This window comes from Alosa alosa, chromosome 4 (assembly GCF_017589495.1).
Source record: "Alosa alosa isolate M-15738 ecotype Scorff River chromosome 4, AALO_Geno_1.1, whole genome shotgun sequence".
NCBI lineage: Eukaryota > Metazoa > Chordata > Actinopteri > Clupeiformes > Clupeidae > Alosa > Alosa alosa.
In genome coordinates, this window is record NC_063192.1 from 22,951,132 (window position 1) to 22,958,363 (window position 7,232).

Sequence of the window (7,232 nt, forward strand, 5' to 3'; positions counted from 1 at the left end):
AACAAAAGATACACTTTCTTCAAATAAAACTGTAAAGCTGTTGAAAACAACAACGCCCACCGCATTGTGACCAATCTGGACTCTTGTCACCTCCCAAATGTGGGTCTCCGTGCGTCGACTCCTCGGTTTAATTAGAGGCAATAAAGAAACAGGCTAGTGCTAATTAAGGCGCTCCTGTGCACTGGGGTCAGACTGAGGAAGCGGAGCTAAAATGAGTGGTGTGGAAGATAAATAATCACCGCCTGTTGTTTACCGCTAAGGAGAGAGGAGAAAACAGACACAGGGACAGGCAAACAAAGAGAGAGAGAGAGAGAGATGGAGTGAGAAACGAAAGAGAAAAGGAGAGAGAGACAGACACAGGGAGAGAGGGAGAGACAGAGTGAGAGAACAGAGGAGCTGTGTGTGTGTGTGTGTGTGTGTGTGTGTGTGTGTGTGTGTGTGTGTGTGTGTGTGTGTGTGTGTGTGCGCGTGTGCATTGTGCATGTGTGTTTGTCTGTCTGTCTGTTTTGTATGAGCAATTTGTTAACAGTTTCTTTTGAACCCCTGAGAGGTAGGTACAATCTGCTGTGCTCCCATACAACAATAACAATATGTGTCTATTTCATGTCTCCCCTCACACAGGCCAAACGTGACTCTCTCCACTAGACTGGCCATGGGGCCCCTAATAGTGCCTTTCAGAAACAAAAGATACACTTTTCTTCAAATAAAACTGTAAAGCTGTTGAAAAACAACAAGCCAACCGCATTGTGACCAATCTGGACTCTTGTCACCTCCCAAAATGTGGGTCTCCGCAGCCGGCTCCTCGGTTTAATTAGGAGGCAATAAAGAAACAGGCTAGTGCCCCAATTAAGGCCCTGTGCACTGGGGTCAGACTGAGGGAAGCCGAGCTAAAATGAGTGGTGTGGAGATGAAATAATCACCCCATATTGTTTTACCGGGCTAAGGAGAGAGGAGAAAACAGACACAGGGACAGGCAAACAAAGAGAGAGAGAGAGAGATGGAGGAGAAACGAAAGAGAAAAGGAGAGAGAGACAGACACAGGGAGAGAGGGAGAGACAGAGTGAGAGAACAGAGGAGCTGTGTGTGTGTGTGTGTGTGTGTGTGTGTGTGTGTGTGTGTGATCGATCGATCAAGTGGTGAGGCATACTTTAATTCCCACAACAGCAGCAATCAACCAGCCGTCCCCTCCATCCCCACTCTTCTCTTGATTAAAGTCAAGGTGCCTGATTCATATCTCCAGCTCACATGTACTCTGGGCCTGAACTGGGCCGGAACTGGCATGGACAGACTGGATGCGTGCCGGATTTGGGCCGGACATGCCCCAGTGTGTCAGATAGCACCGTGGCGGGTGTGTGTGTGTGTGTGTCTGTGTGTGTGTGTGTGTGTGTGTGTGTGAGCGGGACCCATGCTCCAGTGGCAGAGCCGTGTCTGGGTCAGAGTGATAGAGATCTGGGCTGTTGTGACAGCTGGACTGCCGACAGACTGAGATAAACACCAGAGCCTCCACGCGCCACAGACAGAGAGAGAGAGGGGGTGTGTGTGTGTGTGTGTGTGTGTGTGTGTGTGTGAGGTGAGAGAATGCATCTAAAAACAAACAGACTGACAAACAGACAAACACACACAGTCCGCTAGGAGTGAAGTGGAAGACTTATATCTGCCAATGACGATCATACAGTATGAGCTATATGTGTGAATGTGTGTGTGTGTGTGTGTGTGTGTGTGTGTGTGTGTGTGTGTGTGTGTGTGTGTAAGTGAGTGAATGAAAGGGGGAAAGCAGGAGGGTGAGAGTATGTGTGTGTATTGAGGGGGGTAGTGTGTGTTTGGGGGGGTGGGTGCAGAATGGGGGGTTTGTGGGGGCTACAGGGTGCGCGTCAGTGAGTACACAGACGCTGAATGCATTTGTAGCGTTCACTCATTAAGAAATAGGTCAAGGATTCCGCCTGCATGCGTAGCGACTTGTCAAAATCTCTCAAGCTAAACAGAGGCGAGTCCGATCGCTGCAGGCGAAGGAATGGAGAGGAGAAGCGAAGAGCTGAAAATACATGGCGAACACATGGGAGAGATGTGGACAGAGAGAGAGAGAGAGAGAATGAGAGCTGGATAAAGCAACAGGAAGATGAATAAAATATAAAAAGGGGTCGCAGATCGGCAGGCATCTCAGCAGCCGCACGCGGTGACACAGCAAGTAATGACACTTCGAGAGACAACAGCCGAGCCCAGCGCGCGGTCCAGCCGACCCACAGACCTCAAAAGCCTCGCTCTGCTCTCCACTCTACGCCAGACAGGGCAGACACAAAAGGCCCTGGTGTGGCGGGCGGCTGGAGGGGTAGGGAGCGGGAAGCAGACGAGACCCCGTTTAGATCCAGCTCTGACCAGAGGCCTCTCACAGGGGGTGAAGTGAGCGAAGCATATGGGCGCAGTGCCAGGGAGAGGGGCCAAACAGCAGGGGGCGCTGTGCTGAGCGGGCTGAGCCTTTGTCCTCACTGCAGGTGGTGTGTGCGGCTCTGTTGAAGACCGGAGGCATGACGGGACTCTGTGTGTGTGTGTGTGTGTGTGTGTGTGTGTGTGTGTGTGTGTGTGTGTGTGTTGTGTGTGTGTGTGTGTGTGTGCCTCAGTGGGGGGAGGGAGGTTAGAATCCAGACACTCTGACTTCTAGACGCCTCTCCTCGTCCTGAAACCATACCAATGTGCAGCTGCTCCAGTAGTTCAAGCTCCCAAACGCAGACGCACTGGCGGGCGAACGGACCAGCACACACACACACACACACACACCCCTGCTGTCCCCTCACTAACCCTCCCCCAGTGGCCGGTCATGTTGATGCTAGGCTAAGACCTCGCCGATGATGAGTGTGTGTGTGTGTGTGTGTGTGTGTGTGTGTGTGTGTGTGTGTGTGTGTGTGTGTGTGTGTGTGTGTGTGTGGGCACGCGCATGAGCGAAAGAAAAGCTTGGCTGACCTAAGTGCAGCTGAGTCAGAGCTATGTTTACTGACATGACAAAGGGATCCTCATTAGGGGTCGATGTAAGCAGCACAACCACTAAACATCCCAATGATCCTCCTCATAGAAACAGCTCTATACACACTCCCTGTACTGCTGTGATACGTGATCCAGCTCCCTATACTAAACACACACACATAAATACATACACACATGTGTACACACTCACAAAAGGACTCTCTCTCACACACACACATTTATATACACATACACTCACATAAAAGGAAAAAACACAGACACACACACACAAAATAGAGGCATTTGAACACCAACCCCAGTTCACAGCAGGCGACTAAAGAGTTGAAAGAGACGCATGCAAAACCCAGACAAACCATCCTTAAGCACATAACACCCCTCAATTACCCCTGCAGGACCAACACATTCAATCTGCACACATACACACAGAAACACAATCGATAGAGGGATTGAAACACACAATGGACAGGCCTCCAATCCCCATCAATCTGGAACCCCAATTTTTCTTCCCTGTGAAGTAAATGCGCTGGCTAAGCCACCGGAGTGGAGGGGCAGTCGGTGCAAATAGCTCAGCCTGGGGAAAGTGTGGTGGTGGTGTGTGTGTGTGGGGGGTGCCTCTGATCTTAGTGTAATTAACCTTATTGATTAAAGAGTCTGTGATGTGTACGCTCTGAGATGCATCAGTTCTCTCCTCTCCCCTCCCCTCTCTCTTCCTCTCACTTTCTCTCTATCTCCCTCTTCCTTTCTCTGTCCAGACATAATCATCAACAAGAACGGGTTTCTGAGCGAAGAAATCCGTGGACAAGCGAGTGTGACGGTGAGGAGAGCGTTTCTGGCTCAGAGATGTCCATAGTTGTTCCATGCAGAAAACAGCTGCAGAACATTTGTCATATCTGAGCTGTCCTAAATGGTTTAGTTCATTCTCACTGAATGCTTATGATTATTTTCAGACTGGACATCACAGGCAGAGCGATAGTGTAATTGAGTTTGGCTGTTGCATTAATACATTTGTTAACTCTTAATGTGTGGAGGTGTGAATCATATAGTATAACTTCAAAGGAAAGGTCATAAAACTTTCAGTATGAGATGCTTTGCGGGATTTTAAACTTTAATCATTGCACTGTTTTAGTGCCCTGCACTCTGAAGACCGTTTCACCCGGCAACCTTGAGAGAACAAAAAGCTTTTAGCTTCTTCATCTATTGCGCTATATTTAAGATATTCAAGTAGCCTAACCTTTCCTTCACTGAAGCGGTTTTCCATGAACCATGACCTTCAGCAACTTAAGTTAAACAATATTTGTTGTCTAGATTTAGTCTATTGCAAGTACTTTTACATATTCGACTTTATAAAATGCAAACAGATGACTCTATTTGATGTCATGGGGTCATGTTTCATCAATGCTTTTTATTCATACCAGCCGGAATTTGCAGTCTGTGAAGGCCTGTCGAAGTCAAACAGCTGTTTTGCTTTAAGATGGATATTACAATAATGATGTGCAAAAACTCATTTTACTAAAAAAAAAGCAGGGTTTTACTACGAATTCAAAGCTATTAATATGATATCTGTCGGCCATGGCAGATGCAAGTCATTCTCATGCAAATCAGGTGCAATTTTCTTCTCAGGACTACATTTATTTTCTTTAGAGTCAATGTCAGGGCAGAAGCGGGAGTCTCGCGCTGAGGGTCGGAAAATGAAGATTTGTGGGTGCATCTGCCGGTCTACTGGCACGACATATGAGCCAGCACGGAGAAGACAAAAATAGGAAGACTGAATTATTGCTTTTTAGCAACAAAGCATCCGATTTAAGTTGCAGTCCAAAACGTTATTCAAGTTAAGCGTTTCGAATAACCATATACCGCTATAGAAGAAACCTCTCGACGTGAATGACAATGACCATTATTGCACAGAGAGGTAGGCTATGCAGAGCAATTCGAAAGAGTAAGAAAAACTAATAGACCTAGCTTTTTGCCGTCTGTAGGCTACTATAGGTTGAAGATGCGCTTGGTGACAATGTCAAATTATTATGTTTAGGCTATGACAGCATAAGATTGTGTATAGTCGTTTGCAACAGGGCGAAAAAGTTCAGTGTAGCCTACTGAATATTGATGACTATTGCTAATAAAGCCAATTTAGATATATCTAGTATATTGTCCACACACACGTACTGTTTCCATTACATCCATGTTAAAGCAGAAGGCTGCTGCATCTCAACGAGAGTTCACTGCCAAGGTTGGACAAATGCGGTGTGAAAAGGAGTAGGGACCAAACTGATTCTTATTAGGGTAGTAGGTTAACCGGCATCATGCATGTTAGGAGATCCAACAGCCAGATTCCATCTATTCAATGAATTGTTTCACAACAGAAGTAGGATTTATTTTGCTATACCCAAGACGCAGAACATATATATATAGAAAATATAATCTAATACATTTATTTTAATAGGCCTGCAACGAACCATGCCCAATGCCCTAATGGTGAGAGACTTTCACCAATAGCCTTTGGAATTGTGCTGTTCACACACCTCATTCATAAGGATCGCATCGTCTCAGTGCTCCCGTCCAGCCTCACACTAAAGATGTTCTGTTCAATCGGGTAAACGAAAGTCCAAAGACAGTCACCAACCGTCCATCAGAGCGTGGACATACCCAGGTAAATCAAGCGATTGCATTTGACATTTGCCAGAGCCATGAAAGAACTATTACAATGTAGCTGACTGTTCGTGCTTATCTGTGGTGTATCAGCAACACGCCAATAGGCAATGGCCACTATAGACTAGGCTACCTTAGAACAGGGTACAAATATCCTGTAAAATCCTGGACGCATGACAAATCAACCTAATGTACTCCATTGTCCTAATTAAAAAAATCCTACTATGCTGCTGTCAGTTGTAGTTAACAGTAGGCTAGCGTCTACCATAGAACCAGCGTCAGCGCTTACGACCAAAGTGCTCTCTCTCACCCCATTCAAGCTAAAATTCCTTAATCACGAACAATTCAGAAGATGACATCATGCTATAACGCCGAGTTTGACACATGTCCGCACAGTAAAAGGATTTTTAAAAACATTTCTCATTCACCTTTTGGTTCAAAGGAGGATGCGGCTTATTTTCATGCTGGTCACAGCCGATTTATGTGGTCTCTCCGTTTCCTCTTCGCGTGATGGGTTTATTCTCAATATATCCACGCGAAAAACGCTCCTTTTTGGCACAACTGCAAAGTCAGATGATTCTCTTGACCAACGACCAAACAGGTAATATTACACTCAATTCTTAGAAAAATTCAGGAACATAATGCCGCTTCATTCATTCACTCCGGCGCATGCAGGGCTACTGAACAAGCTCCCGGCGTCACAGCGCGAGTAATGTCAGTAATTGATCTATGCAGCAAATTCTGGGAGTGCTGATGTCCTCTCGCTCAAAAATGTCCACCCAAATGGTCAATCAAGAGAGCATTGGCTACCATGAATGGGGCACATTCCATTAGTTAAGATAGCGTCCAGTGACAGCGGTTTCAGACAGGTTGGCCATCGTCCGCGTTCTCATCAGTTCGGATTGCAAGCTCGCTGCAGTTCACAAAGACTCACTCTCATTCGACTTCTCCGAAAGGTTTTTTTCCCGCTGGACTGGCAGTGCTGTGGCGTTTACCAAAGCCCGTCAGCGTACAGTACTACTTGCACAGCACACCGTTTAAACCCAACCCCCTGCTCTCTCCGCGAATATCGGCTCATTTGCATGTCGCATGCGTTAACCGTTTCAGTCCGGGGCCTCGGAGAACCGCCTTTGGTGCCCTGCGGGAGACAGATGTAATGTATTTGTTTGAGCAACGAGTCCTTCTATGTGGTCAGTAACGATGTGCTCAAAGCGAAAAACAGTAGCCTAAATTGCGCATGCCGGGTGGTAGCCTTGACGCGAAATTAGATGTTTAAAAACATGACTGATCAGGATGTATATATTGTTAAACCTCTAATTAATATTTGTTTGCACATAATAACATTATGTAGCCTACTCAGATAGGCTTCCTGACAAAAGCAAAAACAAAATAAACGGTCCATAATTCAGTGGGAAAACAACTGATCAAATATTGCCTGTTTGTTTAAAGAACAGGTTTAATTTACATTCACGTCAGCTTTCATGGCCACAACCCAGTAGTTCACTGTGACAGAATGCGCCGAGAACATGAATTTCGTCATAGCACACAAATGAATAGACAATATAGAGACACGTTAGTGTCAGTATTCTGGATACCACTGCTGTAAAAGA

The 7,232-nt window shown here is 46.2% G+C and overlaps 1 protein-coding gene across 1 annotated transcript in view; it reads right to left on the reverse strand.

Moving 5' to 3' along the window:
* LOC125293031 (plexin-A2-like) overlaps positions 1 to 6,744 on the reverse strand; it is a 45,098-nt gene extending 38,354 nt beyond the window's left edge. Inside the window, exon 1 of the mRNA XM_048240645.1 lies at positions 6,051 to 6,744. The gene's annotated coding sequence lies outside the window, so the exon portion shown is untranslated. The remainder of the gene's footprint in view (positions 1 to 6,050) is intronic.
* Between the last annotated feature and the right edge of the window lie 488 nt (positions 6,745 to 7,232).